Here is a 21406-nt window from a genome sequence, read left to right as displayed (position 1 = left end):
AACAAAATTTCTGTATTCAGGTCCCCGCCTTGGAACAGGCGGAGCATCTTGCCGACTACGCCAGATGTGGACTCGACCTGGGCACAGACAGACGGACATGTTGTTACTCAAGCACCACACGTTTATTTACAATATTTACAACAATAGTTATGGTCACACAGACCCAGTTCAGTCCAAATAGTGCACAAACCCCAAACACACACAGTCCTGGCCACAATATGCCTTCTCTTCGGGCCGCCTCCACATTCTCCTCGTGCCTCGTCCTGCTTCCACCCGACTCCTTTTAAACAGTCCCCGGATGAGCCCCAGGTGTTCCCGGCATCCCTCCTCTGGCCATGCCCCAGCGTAGCGGAAGTGCCGGCTGTCCTCCCGGCTGCTGTCCGGGTGCCGTCATAATTCTCCCCCCCAGCACTTCCTGGTGTGGCGGAAGTGCTGGGGTAACAAGTCCCCAAGGCATTGGGGCACCTCCTGGAGGTGACCACGGGCCCCTACAGGGTGGAGCTTCCATGCCCTGTACCCGTGGCCTCCAGAGCAACCAGGAAGACGGCCCCCACGTGATCCAGGGTGGGCTCTGACCCTCTTCCGGTCCCTCACGGCGTCCCGGCCGGGTCGTTGCCCCTGGCATCCCTGACAATATATATATATACTATATATATATATATATATATATACAGTGGTACCTTGGTATACGTCCTTAATCCGTTCCAGATCCTTGGACTTATACCAAACTAATTTTTCCCATAAGAAATAATGGGAAAATTATTAATTCGTTCCCATGAAAAAAAAATCCTATTGTTATTGGCATATTATACATTGATGGGGTTGTATAAAATAATTTAAACATTGCTTAATACTAAAATACATAAATACAAAAGCAATTAGATGAAATAAATGAAAATGACTTGTCCGATAACAATGAGTTTAATTTTACTGCACAACAAAGGAGAGCGTTACAGCTCTTCCAAAGGAGCCACTTCAGGCGATTGTGTAGCACTGCCGTTGTTCTTCTTCTAGCAGTCTTCAATCCAAATCCCTAAAGCAGATTCCATCCAGACTACTGCCTTATTGCATCCACTTACAACTCGTTTTGCACCCTGGTTAAAAGGACACTGCGGCCGTAGATCTTATATTCCTTTCCTACTTTTTAAATAAAAGGAATCGTAGCCTTCAACAAATCCAAAACGTTTACCTTTTCGGCAATCAACATCTTCCATTTGCACTTGGGCACGGCCCCTGAAGCAGTAGCAGATCGTTTTGGAGCCATAATGAAGGGCTTGACTATGCACAAAGATAAACACAAAAGAGCACAACTCTTTACACAGTGAAACACGTTGATGCTGAATGAGCGAAACGAGACTTCCTGGTTAACACTGCATTCAGCTTCTCAGTCAGGAGAACTTAACTGCGTGCTCTGATTGGTTAGCTTCTCAGTCATCCGCCAATAGCGTCCCTTGTATGAAATCAACTGGGCAAACCAACTGAGGAAGCATGTACAGGAAGTAAAAAGACACATTGTCCGCAGAACCCGCGAAGCAGCGAAAAATCAACGTTATATATTTAGTTATGCTTTCATATAAAATCCACGATAGAGTGAAGCTGCGAAAGTCGAAGCGCGATATAGCGAGGGATTACTGTACAGGTTAAAACTTGGCTCTTTTTTTTTGAAGGTGCGCACCCGGTATACCACACGTGTTGTTCTAGCACACGAGTCGTATTCCGAACAAAGGTCGTATACCAAGCAAAATATTTCCCCTCTAAACAGGACATATACCAAGTTGGACTTATTCCAAAGCAGACGTATACCAAGGTACCGCTGTATGTATATATATATATATATATATATATATATATATATATATATATATATATATATATATATATATATATATATATATATATATATATATACCCCGATCTACATACTCTCAAATAGACAAACCACACACGGCGCAATGGAAGAGGCTTCACCTCTAGCGCCGATGTCCGAGGTTCGATTCCCGAGAGGGGGTGCACTGAGTATGTATGCTTGATGACCCCAAAATTAGGGCGAAACACGTGTCGCGTACTCATTGCATTATTTCACAGTAAAGCTATTTCAATATATATATATACATACATATATATACACACACACACCTACATATACACTCACCTAAAGGATTATTAGGAACACCTGTTCAATTTCTCATTAATGCAATTATCTAATCAACCAATCACATGGCAGTTTCTTCAATGCATTTAGGGGTGTGGTCCTGGTTAAGACAATCTCCTGAACTCCAAACTGAATGTCAGAATGGGAAAGAAAGGTGATTTAAGCAATTTTGAGCGTGGCATGGTTGTTGGTGCCAGACGGGCCGGTCTGAGTATTTCACAATCTGCTCAGTTACTGGGATTTTCACGCACAACCATTTCTAGGGTTTACAAAGAATGGTTTGAAAAGGGAAAACATCCAGTATCGGCAGTCCTGTGGGCGAAAATGCCTTGTTGATGCTAGAGGTCAGAGGAGAATGGGCCGACTGATTCAAGCTGATAGAAGAGCAACTTTGACTGAAATAACCACTCGTTACAACCGAGGTATGCAGCAAAGCATTTGTGAAGCCACAACACGCACAACCTTGAGACGGATGGGCTACAACAGCAGAAGACCCCACAAGGTACCACTCATCTCCACTACAAATAGGAAAAAGAGGCTACAATTTGCACGAGCTCACCAAAATTGGACAGTTGAAGACTGGAAAAATGTTGCCTGGTCTGATGAGTCTCGATTTCTGTTGAGACATTCAAATGGTAGAGTTAGAATTTGGCATAAACAGAATGAGAACATGGATCCATCATGCCTTGTTACCACTGTGCAGGCTGGTGGTGGTGGTGTAATGGTGTGGGGGATGTTTTCTTGGCACACTTTAGGCCCCTTAGTGCCAATTGGGCATCGTTTAAATGCCACGGGCTACCTGAGCATTGTTTCTGACCATGTCCATCCCTTCATGACCACCATGTACCCATCTTCTGATTGCTACTTCCAGCAGGATAATGCACTATGTCACAAAGCTTGAATCATTTCAAATTGGTTTCTTGAACATGACAATGAGTTCACTGTACTAAAATGGCCCCCACAGTCACCAGATCTCAACCCAAAAGAGCATCTTTGGGATGTGGTGGAACGGGAGCTTCATGCCCTGGATGTGCATCCCACAAATCTCCATCAACTGCAAGATGCTATCCTATCAATATGGGCCAACATTTCTAAAGAATGCTTTCAGCACCTTTTTGAATCAATGCCATGTAGAATTAAGGCAGTTCTGAAGGCGAAAGGGGGTCAAACACCGTATTAATATAGTGTTCCTAATAATCCTTTAGGTGAGTGTATATCAGCGCTTCCCGATTCATTTTACCCTCGCACCCCCTTGGTTTGAGACGTATGAAAACCAGAAAAATGCAGAAAGACAGATCACCAATTGAAGCTTTATGAATAATGGATAGTTTATTCGCCCTCAATGACTGTTTTGGTAAAGCCATACTCAGTGTAATCATTAGATGAACAGTAAAATAGTAAGAGCGAGGGGAGGGTGACTTATTGAGGCACGCAGGCGAAAGCACAATAGCACGCGGGCTCGATATAGTGCGTGTCAACTCGATCTAAATTGGGCGATCACATTCGAAAAAATATATCTTTTCAAGTTCTATTTAGTCGACACAAATATCTTTGGTTGAAATGTAAGGCAAATTTACTCTTTACATTTCTATGTTGAAGAAAAATTTATGCAATGATGCCTACATTTAACTTACATTCCTAACAAAGATATTTCTGTCGACTAAATAAAAATTCCTTCTATTTAAAATTTAAATAGAACTTGAACAGATACGATAATATCGTATAGTTCATAATATCCACGCAGACTTGCATGTAAGAGTGGGAGTCATCCGTTTTAACAAGCAGCGTTTTGCACTGATACGAAATAGCCTGCCCATTTAATTGTTTAGGAATGGATAAATAAATTAAGATTCTGTACAAATAATGTTTTTCATTTTTCTTCCTTGATGGATTCTGGCACCCCAAAGAGTGTGTATATAAATATATATATATATATATTTATATATATATATGTGTATGTGTGTATATGTATATATGTAGATATGAATGTATATGTATATATATGTTTATATGTGTGTTGTGGACGCGGCCCGGACACAGACAGGCGGACATGTTGTTCATCAAACCACTACACGTTTATTTACAATATTTACAACAATTGTAATGGTCACACAGACCCAGTTCAGTCCAAATAGTGTACAAACCCCAAACACACACAGTCCTGGCCACAAATGCCTTCTCTTAGGGCCGCCTCCATACTCTCCTCGTGCCTTGTCCTCCTTCCACCCGACTCTAGCCCTGAATGAAGGGAGACGGCCCCTTTTATATCCTCCCGGATGAGCTCTAAGTGATTCCCGACACTTTTTCATTGGCCACGCCCCAGCGTGGCGGAAGTGCTGGCTGTTCTCCTGGCAGCTCTCCGGGCGCCCTTTTAATTCTTCCCCCCAGCACTTCCTGGTGTGGCGGAAGTACTGAGGTAACAGGTCCCCAAGGCATTGGGGCGCCTCCTGGCGGTGACCACGGGCCCCTACAGGGTGCAGCTTCCATGCCCTGTACCCGTGGCCCCCAGAGCAACCAGGAAGGCGGCCCCCACGTGATCCAGGGTGGGCTCTGACCCTCTTCCGGTCCCTCACGGCGTCCCGGCCGGATCGTTGCCCCTGGCATCCCTGACAGTGTGTATGTATATATATATTTGTGTGTATATATATATGTGTGTGTATGTATGTATGTATGTGTGTATGTATATGTATGTGTGTATATGTAGATATGTATATGTATATATGTACAGGTATATATATGTGGATGTATGTGTATATAAGTATATATATTGTGGAGGACTGCCGGCTTCATACTACGGTCCTCCCCCCCAGGCTGCCGGGAGGAGCTCTCCCGACAGCAGGATCGTGCCCCGACTTCCAGCAGGATATCATGGACCTTGGAGTGTTTTTACACAGTCCTGCTGGATACCTTGGGGGCCGCTGGGAGTCGCTGTAGGGGGGCTCGTGGGCTCATCTGTGCCCTGTAACCCGGGAGTACGTCACGGTCACATGACAGGAAGAAACGACATGCTTCCGGGTTGAAGAAAAGGACTGTTTACCCTGACCAGGAAGGAATAAGGAACTGTAGACTGATTGGACAGGAACATCTCCGGGTCAGGGTGTATAAAAGGACTCTGGGAAAACCCAGACGGTGAGCTGAGCTGGGAGGTAGGAGGGCGAAGTGTCTGGGCGAGGAGGAGAGAGTATTGTGTGTGTTTGGTGATTTATGAGAAGAGTGGAAGGTGCTTGGTTTACTGGGATAACGATAATAAAGAAGTCTTGGACTTTTATCCAGTGTCTGGAGTCGTGCCTGAGGGTTCAAGGGAGCACCAGTGCCCCCTAATGTCACAATATATATATAAGTATGTATATATGTGTGTGTGTGTATATCTATATATATATATATATATATATATATATATATATATATATATGTGTGTATATGTGTATATGTAAATATGTAGATATGTATGGATATGTATATATATATATGTTTATGTGTGTGTCTGTAAATATATATATATGACAGCAACACTCATCACTCACAACAGTGACAAAACAATTACATTGACAATCATGTTACGTTATTTTCAAAATGTTTCCTTTTCTTTTTCATTACTTCTTTAACACACTACTTCTCCACTGTGAAGCGCAGGTATTTTGCTAGTTTTAAATAAAAGCACTTTTACACTTTTTACATCATCCCCTTGCTATTGTTGCCTCCACTGCTTAGCTCAACTCGGTAACATTATCGATGGTGTTGGGTTCAAGGGCTCCTGAACAACCGATGGGAGCGTGGAGCAGAACCCGCATCGTCACAAGAGGGGTGATATTTGCCAAGTTTTAATGCAAGTTTTACTGTAAGCCCCTTTGGGAGACTTTTATATTTTGACTTGTCACATTGGTTGTTTAATTTTACTTGGTTTTGTCTCCTATGCTGCTTCAGTTGGAGAACTACTATTATTACCCAGGAATTCTGAAACATTTTAAACTGAGGACAAAAATTATAAAATTTTTATGATAATGGGACCCAGTAAGAGGATTATTATTAATAGCAGAGCCATACATAGACAAATAACAATGGCCATGTAATAATGTTCTCATTGAAGGAGATGTTTTCCACATGAACATCAGGGAACCAAAAAGTAGAAGGCAAACATAATGTTAATAAAACAACAATTATTATTATTCAAAGCAGGGCATAGATTCCTGAGGTACTCACTGCTCATTTAAATAGTGTAACCATTAGTAAAGCTGAGAGAAAAAATTTCTTTATAATGGGTGTGGTGCAAGATGATGATGATTTTTGAAAAAACAGTGTGAACGGTCACTTAACTTAGTCACTCGACTCATGGCACTGGATAAGGAATAAAGCACTCAAATATAAGTAATCCATTCAGTTTAATTTATCCTTTCTTAAATAATCTTTTAAGAAAAGGATTTTTTTCAAATGTGCTCCACCATCTCTTATATATATTTCTTTTGTGGTTTGTCCTGCTTCCTCTTCAAAACCAGTTCTGCCCACACGCGGCCCACACGGCATTTCTCGATTCCTATTCGCCCTCTTCCAAACCCTTCCCCACGCTACCTGCAGCCTCCCATACACCCTTACGCCACTTTTGCCTGCTTCCTCTTCAAAACCAGCTCACATGCTTACCATGATGTATCTGTGATAAAAATGTTTAGAAATGAATGAGAGGGGAACTGGAAGGACCATTAAGTTTAAATATTTTCTGGTCCACAAAACACTTGGATAATGTTCTCAAAGAAGGAAACTCTACAGTGCAATTAAAATTTCTCTTGGATGAATGCAAGCATTATGAAGTCAAACAGTTCAATACGAAGCTTCATTATCAGCATAGACTGCTTTCTAATTAGGAAATTAGTTGGAATACAAATCTGCAGCCACTGCGGCCCTCCAGGACCATGATTGAGGAACACTGCTTTAAGGCATTACTATGCACTGAGAAAATTCCGAAGGACTGGAAAATGACAAATACTATCTGTGGAAGTCGGCCTGGACACAGACAGGCGGACACGTTAATGTCACCCAACACACATTTATTTACAAACTCCATTATTTACAAAGTGCAGCAACAACCCCAAAAGTCCTCAAAGTCCTGGCCACAACAATGCCTCACTCTTCTTCAGGCTGCCTCCTTGCCTCCTCCACCAAGCTCTGTCCGACTCCACTCCTGACTCTTGCCATCATATGGAGGGAGGCGGCCCCTCTTATAACCACCCAGGTGTGCTCCAGGTGCTTCCCAGCAATCTCCCAACTGCACTCCCCAGTGTGGCGGAAGTGCCGGCTGCTCACCCGGAAGCACTCCGGGTATTCCCAGTCCTCTTACCCCCGGCACTTCCTGGTGTGGCGGAAGTGCTGAGGTCCAGGGCTCCCAAGACACAGGGGTGCCCCCTGGCGGTGACCATGGGCCCCTACAGGGTAGAGTTTCAAAGCTCTGTACCCGTGGCCCCCAAAGGAACCAGGGTGGTCGCCCCCATGTGGTCTGAGGTGGACGTAAGCCCTCTTCCGAGCGTCCCAGCTGGGTTGCCAGCCCAGCCATCTCCGACAATCCTGTTCCAAGCAACTATAGACAAGTAACCTTAACATGCATCACTGGAAAATTAATGAAAGAAATTATTAATGGTAACATTGAGTAACACATGGCAAGAACAGGAGTTTTACTGATCAGTCTGCATGGGTTCAAGAGGGGAAGGCTGTAATTTAATAACACGCTAGAATTCTATGAGGAAGCAACAAAAGGATACAATCAGAGTGGTGTATGGTCTTATATATAAACGTCTACGCGTCGAAGTGTGGGTGTCTGACTGGCCCGGAAGTGAGAGGTGGAATCGGGGTAAGGGCTTCTCCTTCTAGGAAACAGAAAACTAAATGTCTACACATGGAAGTATGTTTGTCTGTCTGTCCGGCCTGGAAGTGTGAGGCTACTATAGCATGAAGCTTAGAGAGCTGGTAAGTCGGCCCCATGTTAACAAGTCAGAAGAAGAAAGCAACTCTGTTGCCAAAATAAAACCGCCAAGAAAAGAGAGAAACTCTTATGCAAGCGAGATGAGCACATCGGCAAAACGATACCTAGGAGAGAGACGCCCAGAGTAGTTCCTTTTAAATTACCTGACATCTCTACATTTCGATTTTTTTTTGACGATTTCAGTAGTTTCTAGGACCCGGGCTTTTTACAGCACAGGCTTACACAGCCTGGTGTGATCAAAAAATACAGTGAATGTTTTAAGAAAGAAACATTTATTGCATTAAAAGATGTACAATTACTAGTCAACGTCAAAATACTCTCCTCCACTTCGAATGCACTTTGAATCTTAACGCTCCTGCCACTTTGCGAAGCAGTTCTGGAAGTTATCTTTCAAGAGCGTCTTTAGTTGGGCTGTTGTGGCTACCTGGAAGTCGCACGGTGCCAGATCCAGCGAATAAGGTGGATGCGGACACAGCGTAATGTTTTTATTCGACAGAAATTGTCTTACTGGTTGGGATGTGTGGCAAGGATTATTGTCATGATGAAGAATGAAACCGTTTCAATATTTTCCTTGGTTATTGATGTTGAAGGACATCCTGATTTTTTTCTCGTCTTTGTTTTATCTTGGTAGAGCAATATATACAGTATATTGCTCTACTTTCCCCCTATTGTATTATTAATATGTAGCCTTAGAATGCCTAATCTCACAGACTTACCACTGTTTATAAAGTATTATTGTATATAACTTATCCCCACCTTCCCTTCTATATCTATAACCTCAGGCAATTAGATGTACTAAAAAGACAAGCAGGAGTTATGTTACACATAAAATAATGTAATACTGATAATATTCATAAATAACAAAATGCAAAGTACATTTGAATATTGTCAACCATACAACCTGATTAAATGGTGATGTGTAGTTCAGGTGGCACACAGACTTGTAGTTACTTAAAATGTTTCTAGTTAAGGCATCATTGGTGCTCAGCTTTCAGCCACATGTCTGTTCAATATGACTGCTGAGCTGTGCTCTTCATTGTGTTGTCTTCATCATCGCAGGTTAGCAAGAGATGCTTCTTTCAGATGTTAGTAAGAGAGAAAGAGTGAGATAAAGCAAGCAAATTTATGTGTTTTCTGTCCAACCCCTATAGCCAATAGGACATCATGATACTTAAAGGCCTCTGAGACAAGCCAATTCCAAACAGCCATACCTCAGACCAATGGGGGAAATAGAACATCTTAACACCTGCCCCCAAACCATATGTTAAACATCCTGGCTTTCTTGCGGGGGGTTGAAAGACTTTAGCAGAGAAATACTTGCCAAACTGGTTTAAGACACATCCTCTCCCAACTCTGTCGTAAAGTGCAAAGAGACTTAGTCGTAAAAGGCGGTGTAAAATCTCACATTACAACAGTCTTCAACCAAGTCAGACCCATTACAAAAACGATCAAACCACTTGTAAACAGTCTTAATTGTCGATGCAGTGTCACCATAAACTGATGTTAACATCTGATGGGTTTCCTGAGGTTTTTGTACTTTGAAACAAAATTTCATGTTAATGAGTTGCTCGATATCCATTATTAATGACAAACTTGAAAAACACACTTGAACTCAACAGTGGCTCACAAACGACTGGCAGTATAACACAAGTTGAAACTTATCACAAACTAGGCTCTAGGATGGACCTGTCAGAACCTGCTTTGAATTGCTTTGCGTTGCTCTTGGATGGTGCTCTGCATCAACATTCACTATACTTTTGGATCACAGCTCATATATATATATATACCGGGACACTGCAGCACCCAGCACATCCAGGCTCACAAGTTAATATGGGTAATTCTTGAGGAAACATTTTTCCTGTCTGCCAGTGATTTGAGACTCCCACATAAGACAAGTGCAGAAGAAAACTGGATAATACGGAGTCTGTCAGTGGGGGATCAGTTCAACACCGCAGCTGGAGGTGCCTGGCAATTCAGTGCTGAACAGGATACAATTTTGTCTTGACATATTGTGTCTCACCTTCTGAGAGTATTGGAACTGAAAGCCCAAAGTTCATTTTTGTGATGAAAGCAAATTTAATTTAGTTGGTTTAGATGGGAAACATTATGTTTGGTGTTGAATTGGGGAAAGACTGAAGTCAAAGTGTATGAAGAAGTCTGTAAAGTTTGGAGGAAAAAGCGTTATGGGGTGGAGGATGTTCTCTGCAGTAAGGGCCGCGCCTCTCATACAGCCACATGGCAAGGTGAAAGCTAATGTGTATCAGAGTCACTTTCAGTAACAAGAGGTTCCATCCCCGTGAGCATCGTCCAACCAGCCAGCCATTTTTAAGCATGACGATGCCCTGTGCCACACTACAAAACAGGTGAAGCAATTCATAGAAGTGGAGAATATAGAAGTGAAGAAAATGCCAGCCCAGAGTCCTGATCTGAACCCAACTGAGAATGTTTGGAAGACAATTTGTAACAAAGTTATGGCAAAGAAACCTGCTACACTTACTGAACAGTGGAAGAAGCTGGAAGATGAGTGGAGCCAAATCAAGCCGGAGCAGTGTAAGTAATTTTTCATGTCCTGTGATCACAGATGTGCGAAAGTCATTGAAAGCAAAGGCCTCCAGAAGTCCTGCTAAATGTTGACAAGCTGTAATCGTCAAAAAGCATTGACAAAATTCACTTGCAGGATTCTTTTGCAATACAGTTGAAACAGTGCTCTAATTTTGATCACCGTAGTTTTCAAAAATTAAATGGTGTTTGTTGAATGTCATTTTTTGCCTTGGGAATTTTTTAAACATTCTAGTAGAATAGTAATCATATCTACAGCTACTATTGTGAGCAGTGACAGTCACCAACAACACTTCAAAAGAGACCCATCGAATCAACAAGCTAATCAAATGGGCAATTATGGGATGCACTCTAGACTGCCTGGAGGTCATAGTGAAGGAGAGATTTAAAACAAAACTCAGTGCCATTATAAACAATGCTGCACATCCCCTCTCTGACATACTAACGCTGAGGACTTTCAACCAATGAATTATTCAGCAGAAGTGTGCCAAGAAACACAACAGGGGCTCCTTAACACATCAGAAGTTTTCTTTCTTTTAAATTTTCTTGCCCTATAGTCATTCCAATGTGTGTTCAAGCCAACGTGTGTGTTTATATATATTTATTTATCTATTTATCCATCCATTATCCAAGTCGCTATATCCTAACTACAGGGTCACGGGGTCTGCTGGAGCCAATCCCAGCCAACAATGGGCGCAAGGCAGGAAACAAACCCTTGGCAGGGCGCCAGCACACCACAGGGCACACACACACACACACACACCAAGCACACACTTGGGACAAATTAGAATTGCCAATGCACCTAACCTGCATGTCTTTGGACTGTGGGAGGAAACCCACGCAGACACGGGGAGAACATAACAAACTCCACGCAGGGAGGATCCGGGAAGCAAACCTGGGTCTCCTAACTGCGAGGCAGCAGCGTTACCCACTGCACCACCGTGCTGCCTTATGTATTTATGCATTTATTTATTTAAAGAGCTTCTGTAAAAAGCCAAATTTGTCCCCAAGGACAAATAAAGGTCTATCAATTTATCTATCTGAAAGAAATTTTTTTTTCATAAATTGTTCCCTAATTTTGATCGCAAGTGCACATCCCTCTAAATTAGTTCACAAATAGTTCAGCATATCCTGGTTTGTAATTAACAATTCATTAAACTGATTGAAAACCTTGAGCCACATAACTGAATTTCTGGGTGAAATGATATTCTCTTATTTGCATTTGATCCCAGTGACAGGATATATCTTGATGAAGAATTTGAAATGTTTAAACTAACAAATTGGGCTGAATGTTGGGGAATGATCTCATTTAACACATAATTTTAGTAGAATATTGTTGGAAATTTCTAATTCCGAAAACGTACATATTAATACTTTGTAAATACTGTTAAGTTTACCTGGGTTAGAGGAACAAACCATTTTTGATATTGCTTATATTGTGTTCATAATTATTCTTCTGCATACTATTTTGTATTCAAAATATAAATTGGATCAAAGTAAAAAAAGGTATGCTGGCAGGATGTGAAGTGTGATCCCATGGACCTGCAGTCTGACATGTTACCATCAGCACTGTTTGGCAACCACCCTAGAGGGGACTCACAGGACCCTGAAATTGGTCCATTAGTGAAACTTGTTCTATGTTCACAGGAAAATTAATGGAAGGAATTATTAAGGATAAGATTGAGCAACACATGACAAGTACAGGAGTTATTCTGAACAGTCAGCATGGGTTCAGAAGAGGGAGGTCGTGTTTTACCAACATGTTGGAATTCTATGAGGAGGCAACAAAAGGATACGATCAAAGTGGAGCTTATGATATTATTTATCTGGACTTTCAGAAAGCATTTGATAAGGTGCCACATGAGAGGTTGGGCATCAAGTTAAAAGAAGTGGGAGTTCAGGGTGATGTTTTTAGATGGGTGCAGAATTGGCTCAGACACAGGAAGCAGAGGGTGATGGTGCGAGGAACCTCATCAGAACTGGCCGATGTTAAGAGTGGTGTTCCACAAGGGTCAGTGCTATGGCCGCTGCTATTTTTAATATATATAAATGATTTAGATAGGAATATACAGTAAGTAACAAGCTGGTTAAGTTTGCAGATGATACCAAGATAGGTGGATTAGCAGATAATTTGGAATCCGTTATATCATTACAGAAGGACTTGGATAGCATACAGGCTTGGGCAGATTTGTGGCAGATGAAATTTAATGTCAGTAAATGTAAAGTATTACACATAGGAAGTAAAAATATTAGGTTTGAATACACAATGGGCGGTCGGAAAATCGAGAGTACACCTTATGAGAAGGATTTAGGAGTCATAGTGGACTCCAAGCTATCAACTTCCAAACAGTGTTCAGAAGCCATTAAGAAGGCTAACAGAATGGTAGGTTATATAGCACGATCTGTGGAGTACAAGTCCAAGGAGGTTATGCTCAACCTTTATAATGCACTGGTGAGGCCTCATCTTGAGTACTGTGTGCAGTTTTGATCTCCAGGCTACAAAAAGGACATAGCAGCACTTGAAAAGGTCCAGAGAAGAGCGACTAGGCTGATTCCAGGTCTACAGGGGTTGAATTATGAGGAAAGATTAAAAGAGCTGAGCCTTTACAGTTTAAGCAAAAGAAGATTAAGAGGTGACATGATTGAAGTGTTTAAAATTATGAAGGGAATTAGTACAGTGGATCGAGACTTGTATTTTAAAATGAGCTCATCAAGAACACGGGGACACAGTTGGAAACTTGTTAAGGGTAAATTTCGCACAAACATTAGGAAGTTTTTCTTTACACAAAGAACGATAGACACTTGGAATAAGCTACCAAGTAGTGTGGTAGACAGTAAGACGTTAGGGACTTTCAAAACTCGACTTGATGTTTTCTTGGAGGAAGCAAGTGGATAGGACTGGCGAGCTTTGTTGGGCTGAATGGCCTGTTCTCGTCTAGATTGTTCTAATTCTAATTCTAATTCTAATTCATGTTAGTTAGTCTGCAAGTATTTCTTGTTATTTAGTAGGTGATCCCAACAGTGACATGGAACAGCAGGTGTGAGCAAAATATCTTCTTATATAATATGCTACTGTGGCTGTTCGTTTGTCTGTCCAGGAAATTAAATCACCTGTAGACTGCAAACCGTTTGAGCGATTGACCTGAAATTTGGAACACATATACATACTACGTGACATCTACTATCCGCTTTTGGGGTGATGATTGACCTCCAAGGTTAGTCCTCTTTTCATTTTCATTTTCTTTTACTGTAGAATCAACTCTCGGCAGCAGCCAGCAGGGTGGCCGTGCGCCACATGCGTATGGGTGCCGTTCTCATTCCTACTACCTTCGCCATCACTTCCCCTACCTCTTCATATCTTAAATCATTCTGGAGGCAAATTGAAGACTTAAGTGCCAGCTAAAGTGAAAAATGAAAGAAAACGTACTGTAATTGCAACATAAACACTGACTTAATCAGTTTTAACGTGAAAATATGCCGATGAAAGAAGAGAAGAAGTGGGCCACTAGGGTGGAGAAAAGAAGAGCTGCTCAGGAAGCAGCAAGCACATCAACCTCTGAGCAAGCGAATGATAAACGTACAGAGAAAGAGTATAAAAACTATGAATGCCCAAGTCAAGTGTATTCGCTGCACGTGTGCTATTACTGGTATATTATACTAGCTGTGTAAGCCCGTGCTGTAAAAAGTCCGGGGTCCTAGAAACTATTAAAAACGTCAGGAAAAAAAATTGAAATGTGGAGATCTCAAGTAATTGAAAGGAACTACTCTGGGTGTCTCTCTCCTAGGAGTTTTTGTTTTGCAGACGTGCTCGCGCATCACTATTTATTATGGATGATGGTTGTTTTATTGGCAGCAATTGCCATTTGTTTGGTATTGGCAACAGCGTATGCTTCACAACCACAAGTGCTTCTCCAGACAGTTTCATTTTGCTCATTTTTTTTTCTATGCTAGCTTCCATTTACCTTCTGCTGTTTCATCTGCCTAGAACTTTCTGGACGTTAACATGCATTCCTCTCATTGTGAGCACCATGATCAGATTCCTTAAGTCAGGAGCATCCTCTGTAGAATTTTCCACACTATGCTGTGCTGCTGCTGCATGGCCATTTGGTGTTGATGCTGGGCTGACACACAGAGTGTGCTTGTCAGGGTGACAGATGGAGATGACAAGAGGCTCCTTTTGCGGTGTTAATGTGACGAGTTCTCCCTCCTGGTCTTGCTTCTAGACTCACTTATGGCCTGGCTAGACGTTCTGCCAGATGCCAGCTTGGAGCCGCCAGCTTGGAGTCGTCAACTGTGGAGGACCTACAGTATGTCTGTCTCCTTTTCCTCGGCCTGTGACAGGGGGTAACAGGTCATTAACTTTAACTTAAAATTCAGCAACCTTTAAAAAGCCTTTTGCTTTTTTTCTGTTCCCTTGGTTTTCTCGTCATGGAGCTCTACCTTTGAGAAGTCCCACTGGGCTTGTTAGTATAAAGGATGTCAAATTCAAGTACATTGGACAATAAAAGTCTTATGCCTCCTCAGAATGGAGAAAGTCATAAACAGTCATGCCAAAAAAAGACTCATGCAGACACAAACAGCGTACATACATAATATCTACATATATTAAGGCCTGTAGGGGGAGTCCTTCCTCCACACCTGACCATGACTTGCCTGGGCTTCTTTTAACCTGGACATGGGAGATTTTCAGTTTGTTACCACTGTAGTGAGGAAACACTTTGAGGTCAGGGGGAATATCCTCCCAACAGCACCCTCTAGCTCTCCCCAAGGACCCCACCTGGGTTGCCCTCCAGAATTACATCTTCCATGCAGCAATGGAGGTGTCCAAATGGGAGGTACACCAGAGGAGTGCTGCCACCCAGTGTCCCAGGAGTCCCTTTTAGTTGTGCCCTGAAGAAGACCCATTTGTAATATTTTGATGTCCTTTTTTCAGTTTTTGCTAGCTTAAATATTCAATGTAAATCTCTGGCAGTTTACTGCTTAGCTTTTTCATTTTAGTTCATTCATTGCATTTCAACTAATTAAATTTGAAAAACAAAAAAAGAAAAACTGAGGTGTTCTAAAACATTTCACCAGCAGTGCAGCTCTAGTCCATCCCTGAGGAGTGAGGGAAGAACAACATGCAGCTCTTAAACCCTTTCTTTCACTTCTCAGATTCACTAGGAGAGGGGGAACAAACTCTAGAAAAGAGACAGGATTTCAGAAGTTCTCAATATTGTCCATAAAAATTTACATATATGAATATATTGTCCAAAAGCCATCTGTCAACAGATGCCAAAAAGCAAAAACAATTCAGTCAGTACACTTGCCAGAGAAGGCAGACATCAAGGTCATTAGGTTAATGGTTAGGTCTGACCAAGACCAGCCAACCATTCAGCTTTCTGTCCTTTCTCATTGTGGTGCCATAAATTATTTAAACAACCAACTGAGTCTGACAGAAGGAAAAGGGCAAAACATATGGCAAAAGAAGGCTGGTGTTTGGCTCAGTCTGTCTGGGCAGACTTTAGATGACTCTGTTGTACAGTATTAAATAATTATATGCTTACCGTATATACTTGTGTTCAAGTTCTCCCGTGGATAAGTCGGGGCTTGATTTTACTGTGTAATTTCAGGTATTTTATAATGTTGAATGTAAAAAACTCACGCTATTGGTCCAAGACATTATGATATGCTAACGCCCACCTGAGAGAGCAACCACGGAGCACACTACCTTTTATTTCTATGTATTGTGCCTACGTGACCACACGGTAATACCCAAACTATTCCGAAGTCATGTTTGCACTGTTTGGTGTTTTTTGTATCTCACACCTTCAGACACCTTTAGCATAAGAGCATCCCGTATCTACGATGGAGCATTTGATCAGAAGAAAATATGAAGCAGGTTTTAATTAAAAGTCATTGAAGTTACAAAAGAAATTGGTAACTGCGTGGCTGCAACAAAATTCGATGTGTCTGAGAAACTGGTGTGAGATTGGAGGAAGCAAGAAGATGTAAAAAATAATTAAGTGTTGTATTTTTGAATGGGCATATGAGTCGGGGTCTGATTTTAGGATCGATTTTTCAGGTTTCAAGACCCGACTTATACGCGGGTATATACGATATATAATACTTAATGTTTAGAATAGTGTATTCTTTGGGAAGTGATTTTCAACTTATTATCTTAGAATGTGAATGTAAGATCTGCTCACAGTGATGCTTTACAGAGTTTAAGAGTTGGAATTTTCAGTAACACTTTGATTCAGGTGCTGAAAAAATGCATCCATTACTCATTTACTATTATGCAACAAGACCTTAACAAAAGGGTTGTTCTAATCTTAATTATGGTTATAAAGCATTAGTAAAGTGGTTGTTCATCTCTGTGTAGTGTGGCGTCTGATACGCTGCTAAAACTACTCCTGAATATGAAGGATTCACAGGTCTTACAATGAAGTGAAGCAACCTGAAGAGACACGTCTCACTTAAGCCACTTCAAACCATTCCAAAGTGAAGTTATTTTAGAAGGCCTTATGCACAGATGAGTCAACAACTTTATGTTGTAATTGCATTATTAACAAGAGAAGCCTTTGTTAAGGACTTTTTACATAAGGGTAAGTGTGTAATAGATCCATTTTTGCAGTACCTAATCCAAAGTGTTACAGAAGTGCAGATAATAGTCATCAGTGGTGTTTAATAATGGTGTTTCAAATTACTAAGTAATGCAATAATGTTTAAAGGGTAAGTTGCATTTCACACAGAGATGTACATTTTCTATGAAAGTTCCAGTTGTATGTCAGTCTCTAAGAGTGCCAATACCTTGAATATGCCAGAAATTAAATGTTAGAAATACCAGTGAACACTCCAGGACATACAGCATTCATCCTGTGGAAGGAACGAGTTTTACGCTTAGGTTAGGTGGGAGAATGCCAAGCCCCTTTATTTAAAACCAAAAAAAAAAGAATTGCTGGAGAATTCAGAAACTATGAATATGTGAATTTCATTGTATGAATGACACATGATGTTTTTTATGCCAGTCTAGTTTTAAACCTAAAACGTCTCTACCATCGGCCGTTTCCTGGCACTGAGGGTTCTCACTGAGTGCAAATACGAATATCGTGGAGTTTTTTTGCAACCTTTGCCGATTTTTGTAAACCTTTCGACTCAGTTCGAGTTACTCTGTGGGACATCCTGAGAGTTCGCGGGATACCCTCGAGGTTGCTGGATATCATGGCCGGCCTGTACACTGTTACTGTGAGTGCTGTGCAGAGTGGAGACAGGACTTCTGCATTTTTCCCAGTTGATTCTGGGGTTGGTCAGGGGTGTGCTCTTTTTCCTACTCTGTTCAGTGCTTGCATGGACTGGGTGTTGGGCAAGGTCACGGGGTCCAAAAGCTGTGGGGCATCTGTTGGTGATGAAAGATTCACTGATCTTGACTTTGCTGATGATGCTGTGATTTTCATAGAGTCAAAGGAAGCCCCGATTGTGGATCTCGAGAGACTGAGTGAGGAGTCTGAGTGTCTGGGCTTGCGAGTGTCCTGATAAAAACCAAGATCCAGGCCTTTAATGACCTCTTGGGCAAAGCCATCAGCAGTGTGTCTGTCTGCAGAGAGAGTGTCGACCTTGTCGAGAGGTTTACTTACCTTGGCAGTGACATTCAAGTCTCTGGTGACTTTTCCTGTGAAGTCAGTAGACGGATTGGGAGAGAATGGGGGAGTCATGAGGTCCCTGGAAAGGGGTGTGTGACGCTTCCAATATCTTTGAAAAAGGACGAAGGTCCAAGTCCTAGTGCTTCCTATTTTGCTATATGGTTGCGAGACATGGACACTATCCAGTGACCTGAGATGAAGACTCGACTCCTTTGATACTGTGACTCTCCGGAGAATTGTTGGGTACCTCTGGTTTGACTTTGTGTTGAACAAGGTTACTCACGGAGTCCTGAATGAGGCACATTACCTGCATTGTGAGGGAGTGTTGGGTATAGCACTATGGCCGTGTGGCACGATTCCCTGAGGGTTATCCGGGCTCACAGGATCCTCATTGTTGAGGACCTGAGCAGCTGGACCAAGCCAAGGAGACGACCACATAAACCCTGGCTGCGGCAGATAGATGGTCATTTCTGGAGGGTGTGACTGGGCTGCATGTCAGCCTGGGGGGTTGACAACTGGGATCCTGAGCTGTTTCATTGTGTGGTGGGTGCAGCAACGTGCAGTACTAGTGCATGCTCCTGAACCTGACCTAACTTTTTATACATTACCAGTCAAAAATCTGGATATACTCGGAAATGTTCATGTTTTTGATATTACACCTTTTTGTCACAGTACCATTAAATTGATTTAAAAATACACCCAATATGGACTGATTTTTAATTTATTATTCACATAGGACTGCAAAGCCCCATTTTCAGCAGCTATTCCTTTAGCACTGTAATTGTCAACTCTGTTACCTTGTCTTTAGTTAGTCATTTTAAATGCTAATTGGTTATTAGCATAACTAACTGCATTACCACCACTAAAACCTGTTACAAAGCATTGGTGTTCCTAAAGTTCACTTCTGGGTTGAAAAATAGCCAAAGTGAAAACAGCTTTCTGAAGAAACATATCAGTCTATTGTTGGTTTTTTTTTTGCAGAATGAAGGTTATTCCATGTGACAGATTGTCAAGAAACTGAAGATGTCATACAAAGATGTCTGTTGAAGAGGATGAACTGGATCTAACCAGGATAGAAAAAGAAGGGAAGGCCCAGATGGGGAACTGCATACAAGGATGATAAGAACATCAGAGCCAGTAGTTTTTTTTCTCAAAACCTTTTAGGTTCTTCCTCACATCCATGCAAAAAACAAGCAATTCAATTACAGAATGCCAACCAAAATATGCTTCTCCAGTCATCTTCTGCCCAATATTGTAGTTCATTTGCCAATGCTAACCCTTTCTGTTTATTTGTCAGTTTTCTATGAAACTCTGCCTCCAAGGCTAACATCCTGGAGTCATCTTTCTATATTACAAATGACACTGGTATTTTGCCAAGCACAAAAACCAAAGAAAGGTAGGAGAACAACACTAACTTAAGTCAACGTCACATTTCATGACTTTAAGTTATGTGTATGTCAGGTTTGCCAATTGCTGTTATGGATCTTGGCACCAAAGCATGTCTGTTTCCGTGACTGAATATCGCTGCTCATGTGACATTTGTGTGCCAATTTTCTTGCACAGTCATGCTCCACCTCTTTTTGTGACAGCCAATAAAGTGCTTCCTGACAGTGCCGGTGCCGTATGAAGGGTTGACAGGTACAGCCTGTTCAGCCGCAGTCTGGGCTATTTTTATCTTTTTCTCCATTCTGTTGTAGTTTGTAAAAACAGACATCAGAAAGACCAGCCTTCCTTCTGTTTACAATGTTCAAAAGGTCTATGTTCCTGATTTCTCGTCGCTACATTATATGCATTGTACTTCTGGCTGCCTGCCCCTACAACTAAAGACAAAATCAAACCTGTCTGATATTATTGGAATGAGTCACAAACAAATGGAGGATGTCACAGAAGGGCGCCAGCTGTCACTGACTAGCCAAGATTACGTATCACTAGAAAAGGCTTTAACTATCTAGTGAAACAGAATTACAAAGCTAGACACACGCTATATATAGCTATATATTATAGACTTCTAATAATTTAAAGAACAATTACAACTGTGGTGACTAGCTTAAGAACAAATGATTACATTTTTTTGTTTTAAAACGAAAACATCAAAGCCAAGCCATTCAAGCCTAACTCTTCATATCTTACTCTCTCTCTCTCTCTGTTCCCCAAACCCAAAGAAGCTTCTTTTATAACCCCATCTACCAAACCAGAATCCCAACTGACAACTTAGCAGGCCAGTGACCCTGGCAGGCCAAAATGAAGGCACTGATCAAAAAAAAAAAGGAAAGAACAGGTTGGATTGTAAAACAATGGATTCTAAGACGGTTGTACTACCTATGGAACCTGGAATCACTTGGATTAGATATACACGTATTTACTACAATGTTATTTATTTAGACCGTGGCACGGACCAGGAAGCAGAAGACTGAGCTAGAGGTGGCAAAGTTAAAGATGCTAAGATTTGCATTGGCTGTGAGGAGGATGGACAGGATTAGAAATGAGTACTTTAGAAGGTCAGCTCAAGTTGGACAGTTGGAAGACAAAGTCAGAGAAGCGAGATTGCGTTGGTTTGGACATGTGCAGAGGAGAGATACTGGGTATATTGGGAGAAGGATGCTAAGGATAGAGCTGCCAGGGAAGAGGAAAAGAGGAAGGCCTAAGCAAAGGTTTATGGATGTGGTGAGAGAGGACATGCAGGTGATGGGTGTAACAGAACAAGATGCAGAGGACAGAAAGATATGGAAGAAGATGATCCGCTGTGGCAACCACTAACAGGAGCAGCCGAAAGAAGAAGAAGAATAAAGTTAGTAAGTTTGACAGACAGTGTTGGGCCCATAAAGGAACTTCCTTCTGCTTTGCAACTTCCTGAAATGTTTATTTGTGAAGCGTTTAAACTCCCTGGGTTTTCAGTGTCCATAATATCTGATCAAGGCTTGTATCCAGATTTTGGAAGTACGGTATTTTGTGTTCTCATCCTGGCATTAGAATCAGTTTCACTTCTAATTAAATACACACAGACAAATAAGGCAAGTGTTACAGTTTAATACAGAAAACTACACACATTAGTCATGAAAGGCAGGCTACAATGCATCATTGAACCAAATTTCGTTTATGAATGAC

The sequence above is a fragment of the Polypterus senegalus genome, chromosome 17, assembly GCF_016835505.1.
Source record: "Polypterus senegalus isolate Bchr_013 chromosome 17, ASM1683550v1, whole genome shotgun sequence".
Lineage (NCBI taxonomy): Eukaryota > Metazoa > Chordata > Cladistia > Polypteriformes > Polypteridae > Polypterus > Polypterus senegalus.
Note: the sequence above shows the minus strand (reverse complement) of the source record.